Genomic DNA, 6945 nt, shown 5'->3' with positions numbered 1-6945 from the left:
ATGTTGCTTACATTTCTCACCTTCAGCCACTTGAATTGTCACCAATAAAAAAACTGTACATAAATAAATAAAAAGTTTCATCATTTAGAATACAATATTAGGTTTTCCCAAAATCATAAGAACAAAAATTTATATACAATAATAACCCAAAATAGGTTTTCATTTTTCTTTTGTCAGTAGTCTGGATATTAAAAAATAATTAGTATAGAGATTCTTAATCATGATAAAAATTTTCAGACACATTTGTTAAATAGTCTTGTGGTATCTTGTGTGTTTATTATTATAAAACTATTTATTTTAAAATTTAAGTTAATAAGTAAATGTATATTATTTTAGAAACTCTTTTATTTGCCTAAAACCTCATCATCACTAAATAATTTAGGTAGGGACATGGAAAAATGGATTTAATGAAGGACCTACCTTTTTTATTGTTTATATTCTCCAACACAAGAATTTAATTTTGATGTACTATTAGTGTCAGTGTAAAGTAATTTTATATGTGCGTTCAATTATGTAACGTCACACCATAAAAAATAACTACTATTTTTATTGATTGCATGAATGGTCATTTAAAAGGATGGATGTGATTGCACGGTTGTGTAAAATATTTTACACTGTCAGTGCATCAAAATTAAACTCATAACACAATAATAAAAATAAGGTTTAATTACTCTATTGGTTCTTATAGTTTCGTAAAATTTTCAATTAGGTCCCTATAGTTTTTTTCTTTTTAATAAGTCCCTACACTAAATTTTTTTCTTCAATTAAGTCCTTCTTAGTAGTAATTGGTTTCATTTTATAGGGATCCAACTAAAAAAAAGAATTGGTATAGAGACCTAAATAAAACAAAAAAAAGTGTAGGGACCCAATTAAAAAAAAAAATTGGTGCAATGACTCAATTAAAAAGAAAAAAAAAAGTATAAAGACCTAATTGAAAATTTCGCGAAACTATAGGGATTAACAGAGTAATTAAACCTAAAAATAATAAGAAAGATATTAAATATATATGAGATCGAAAGAAATAGTGATATATAAACCTGAGGCAAGAAGTATAATTGAAAAAAGGTTTGCTATGGTTATTAACTTAGCCATGCATCTATTGAACACGATGACAATAACTCTTGATATAACTATATCTTTTAATTTCTATATATGTGCAACTTCTTCAAGAGAAAGAGGATGTGTATATATAGGTGGAAATTCATTTTTATGTAACAAAAAATATAGTGGGTGATGAGAATGAAGGAATAGGTGGAAATTCAATTTTAGAATGAAAAAAAAAACATACTCATTTTAATTTCCCCTAAAAACACGTACACTATTTAAAAGGGGAGCACATAATAGAGAGAAAAATTATATTTTGGAATTTACTTTTTATAATATTACTACTAGAAATAAGATATTATATGTATAAAAATAAAATTTTATCCAAGATACAAGTGATAGAGATTATTAGTAATTTTAAAAAAAGGAGGAGGAATAAAGAAATGAATTAAGGAAGAAAAGGAAAGTATAAACATATATAATAAAATATCCGGGAATATATATATATATAGCACATAATATCGTTGAAAGGTTAATGAAATTAAAGGTAAATATGTATCACTGAACACTAATGAAAAGTCAAGGAAAGTTTATATATATAATATTTTTGAAATGTCAAATGATAATACATATAGGGGCCATCTAGTGTACAGATGTGTCTGTACAGATTTTTGTCCTTTTGTGGTTGAAAAAGCGTGTCATTAAAAATGTTGCTTAAAGAGAAAGTGTTACCCTTAATCGTTAACTTGGCTCTGATACCAATTTTTAGATGTAATTTCTTTTTCAAAATTTCTATTAACTCTTCATATTTTGCTTCGAATAAGTTTATAATTTATATAGATTTGGTTGGTGGTACTTTATAGTTTACAATTTCATAAAAAGTATTGACAATTTCTATTATTACTAATTCTGATTTCATTTTTATAGTTTTTTCAATCTTGTTTTAGTTTATAATATTCTTTTTTGCATGGATTATTGTATATAAAATTTTTTATCTGTTTATCTTTTTCTTTAATATAATTTTTCAAATCTTCAAAAACCTCTTTTATTTCTACACTTTCTGTTGTTTCTAAATATCTTTTTAATTTTTCAACTTCATTCTCCATTTTTTTCTTTCAACAGCTTTAATTCTTTTAAGTCATAATATGATTTTTCAGGCATTTATAAAATTTTTTAAGTTTAGCTCCAACTTGTTTATATTTATTCTTATTTATATCCTTTTTATTATAAGGTCATTAATTTCGAACTGAAGATTATTTAATTCCCTTTTATACTCCTTTATTTTACTTTTTAATTTTTTCGCCCTTTTTCTATTTATTTTATTTTCTGGTCTTTCAATCTTTGTATGCTTCATTATTTATCTTAGAATTTCTGCAAATTCTATCATTGATTCATCACTATTTTCTAGAGATTCTATTAATTTTTCTAGTTCTTCGACTTCTCTTTTTAACTTGTCATAAATTATTTTTAGAGCTTCAAATGCTCTTTGATTTATTTCAGAAAACTGTAAATAATTCAACCGATTTTCTCTTTCAAAGAGCTCTTGTTTCTTGTCTTGATAAGTTACATATATTTTTTCTTTATTTATTGTCATAATTTAATGTTTAGGGTTTCATTTAATTTTTCGACCTTTTTTGTTAATTCTTTTATTTCAGAATTTTCTTCTTTAATCTTTAACTTGGATAAACTTAAAGGGCTATTAATTTTAGATTCTCTTATTTGAAAATTTGATGAAACTAATTTTTCTGATGGTTCTTTTAATAATAGAACTGGGTTTTCAATAGCTTTATATTTTGGTATTTCTGTTTTTACAATTTTCTAAAATAATTCATCAACATAAATTCTTTCTCTGTTTTTAAATATTATACTATGATGGCTATTTGTTAAAGCATAATTTATTGCATATGTAATTGAAAAAGGTTCATCGTCTTGTTCCATTAGATTCTTTCTATGAAATTTATAAGCCAAACTTATAGATCTTCCAAGGTTTTCAGTTGATAAAGGTATAGCATATCCAAGATGGGCATTGAATTTAACATTTACGTTTGCCAAGTTTCCATGAACAATTCCAATTATTTGATCTATTGGTTCATCAGTAATTCTTTTATCACAGATTGCTAAGCTTATTGGTGAATTAATTCCTTTCATATATGTAGATTTGATTAAGACTTGTATAGTACTAATATGAATCCATCCAATTTTAGATCTTTTTTGTTGATCCTTAATTTTCTCAATCTGTTTACTCAATTCTTCATCATTTATCAAAGCTATTTCAAGTTCTCCATTGGCGGATTTTATCTTTATAGGGGCTTCAAGTTGAATTTTTCCATAGTATATTATATTTTTTCTATTAAAAACTTCTTTTAAAAGATTTTGTTTATTGAAATTTTCATTTGATTTGAGATTTAATTCTGTTTTTAGAACAGCCTGTCTTTCATTATCTAATAAAGCAGTTAATCTATAATAATCAGATTCTTCTGTTAATTCTAAGCTTTCTAAATAATTCATAACTAAGAAATTAGGATAAAGGCGTATCTTTCTGGAGAAAAACTTCCTTTATTTAGTATATTTTACATAAGATGTTTTTATCTCCAGAGGGGAGATTGTAGATACTAACTCCAGAGGGGAGTTTAGAATTGGTTTTTCCTAAGGGAATTCTTCTTCAAACTATAGAATTGCCTCGGCAGCTTCCTCCTTGCTCTCCTAGCATATGAGTACTCTTAGCCTCCTGCTTTCTATGGTTTGATGATTTCTACAATTGCCTAAGCAACCTATTTATAATGGTTGGGTCTGATGGACAATTCCCATCCTTACCCTTATTATGACGTCATTGCTTACGTCATTGTTTATTATCTTGCACCAGCTACATTGTTGGTGCTCTATGACCTAAGCGCTTACGTCATTATGCAATAATGTTGAGAGATGCTTCAGATGTGCTGTCCTCCTCTTTCATTATGTAGCCTTCAGATGCGTTGTCTCCTTCCTTTATCATGTAAGTTGATTCCGTTTCATTATTGCTTTCTTCAGATAACTCTGAGACACATAGCTGGCACTTGTGATCTTCTCTGTCTTTTATCAAATAGCAGAGATTCCTCTTTATCCCTTCGGGGAGCTTTTCTAAGAGTCCAGATAAGTTGTAGAATGCTGATTCAAATTCCACTAAGAGTCTCATCTCTCTTTCTTCAATTTCATTCCTTTTACTGGACACAAGCAAAGTATTTCTGCTTTTATAATTGATTCTTGTGTGAGATTCCCTTGTTATCTTTTGAGTTCTTTCGAAGACCCTTGCTAGTGTGCTGGCTAGTCTTCCTTCATGACTGTAGATTGTTAAATCTTGAACTTGATCAATTGGTTGAAAATTTTCTGGGAAGACGGACATGAAGATTACTTGATGTGCTGGAACCAAGCATTCTTCTTCTTCATTAAAAATAGGTTGACTATTCGTAAATTTTAGGGAAATATCCCTTGGATTTACGTTGTCAATCATATTTTTAAATCTCTTTACTGCATCAATGAATCCTACAGGAAACTCACTAATAATTTTCAAGTCATTAAAAATTAAAATTGTATCAATTAATCCATACTGAAAAAACTGATAGGTGTCAGATGGGGAAGCATCTGGAAATATAACTAGCTTTGTTAGCTGTTCTTTGGTAATAGGATAATATCCCAAGATTGCCCTTTTTTCTTCAGTCCAATTTAGGACTATGTTAAGGGTTTCTCTGAGATTTGATCTACAGACCCTTTTTTTTTCCTTGATTTCAGCCCTTGTAGGAATGTTTCTTATTATTCCTGTTCTCTGGGTTTGAATTGGAGCTTTATTTGCTCTTTTTAGGGTTTGCTCTGGATGAAGAGCTTCATATTCCCTGAAAGATTCCTTTGCTTCTTCCAGTGTTAAAAACCCTCCTTTATGAATTATCCTTGATTGATGTGTAAATGGTGCTGCTTTTTCCCAGGCATCATATACTCCTTTCATGGGGCCATTATAAATTACATAATATTTTTCATCTTGGGTATATTTTTTGATAATTTCAGCAATTGTTTTATTTTCTGGAATTTTTTCTTCACCTGATTTGTCCACCACGCTTAGCTGGCTGAACTCTGATGGTTTTGGTTGTTGTGTTGATTTCATTGCTTCGATGGCCTTCTTTAGGGATTGAATCTGTGTCTTTATTTGCTGACAATGCTTGCATTTTTCAAGTTCCTGTTCGTATTTCTGAATTTCTTGATCTAATGCGTTGTAGACGAACTCCATTCTCTTGTTAATGTATCTGCAATAACATTTTTGTCACCCTTAATATATTCAATTTTTATTGGATATTGTAACAAAAATAATTGCCATCTTACCAATCGTCCATGATTATAATCAACTTTTAAATTATATCGTATGAAACCTGTTAGATAACTTGAATCTGTTCTTAATGTAAATTCTCTGGGTAGTAAATCAATTTTCCATTTCTTAAGAGATTTAATTGCTGCTAGAGTTTCCTTTTTATGAGTGGTATATCTCCGTTCTGTTGGAGTAAAAGTCCCTGAAATATACTTGCAAAGTAATTCCTTTGGGGAATATTTAGAATCTAGTGATTCTTTTTCCTGTTCCAAACTTTTTATAGCTTTCTTAGCTTTTAGACATCCTGACCAGGTTATGTCTGAAGCATCTGTTTCTACTATTAAGTAGTCATTTTCTTCTGAAATATAAAGTTCTGGAAGTTTTTCACATAATTCTTTAATCCTTTGAATTTGCATACTGTCTTTTTCATCCCATTTTCATTCTTTTTTAGTACTTATTTTTGGAAATAAGTTTTTAGTGTATTCTGTTATATTCTTTAAAAATCCTTGATCAGAAATATAATTTATACATCCTAAAAATCTTTGTAATTATTTTCTATCTTCTATTTTATTAGGAAATAAATTTACCTTTTCTAGGACATTTGGCTGAAGTTTTAGCTTTCCTTGAGTGGATATAATTAATCTAAGAAACTCTATTTCTTGTTTTGCTATTCTTGCTTTCTTTTTGCTAAGAACTAGTCCTTTTTCTTTACATCTTTCTAAAACTATTAATAATTTTTGAAGATGATCTTCTTTATCCTGTTTTGTAAAAATTAGTATATCATCAATGTACACTAAAACAAATTCATTTAACTCTTTTAGATTTTCTTCCATAAATCTTTGATAAATACCTGGAGCTTGTTTTAATCCGAATGGTAATACATTTCATTCATAGAGTAACACACTTGTTGATTCTTTTGTTGGGCAAGTAAAAACAGTTAATTTCTTTGTTTCTTCGTCTAAACGAAGTTGCCAATATCCTGATTTTGCATCAAGAGATGAAAACCAAGTTGCTCCTTTTATCTTTTCTAAAATAGAATCTTTTCTTGGAAGTTTATGAGCATCACCAATAGTTGCTTCATTCATCTTCTTATAGTTAATAACCATTCTTCGTTTTCCCCTTTTAATTTCATTATTGTTTTCGACATAAAAGGCTGGAGCCGCATGAGGACTTTTACTTAATCTTATAATTCCTTTTTCCAAAAGATCTCTACATTCTAAAGAGAACTCTTCTCTATCTCTTGCGGAATAAGGAATTTTATTTGGAACATTTATCTCTTTTGTAGGATCTTTTAATTTAATGCTTACTAATTCGTTATTTGTATTTTTAATATCTAAAGGATTTTCAGCACAAATTTCATCCAAAAGTTCCTCTATCTTTATTTCAAGATTATTTTTTGGAATGTTTATCTGAAAGTATAAATTTAAATAACATGTTTCTAATATAGAAAATATTTTAAATTTTAAGATCTTATCTATAGTAGTAGTTGTATTTTTATACGTTTTGATTTTTGATTTATTGAAGAATCGTGTGGAGCTTTTAAAACTATATATGTTAATTCTTGAATGAAT

This window comes from Arachis stenosperma, chromosome 9, assembly GCF_014773155.1.
Source record: "Arachis stenosperma cultivar V10309 chromosome 9, arast.V10309.gnm1.PFL2, whole genome shotgun sequence".
Taxonomy (NCBI): Eukaryota; Viridiplantae; Streptophyta; class Magnoliopsida; order Fabales; family Fabaceae; genus Arachis; species Arachis stenosperma.
This window is presented reverse-complemented; position numbering follows the sequence as displayed.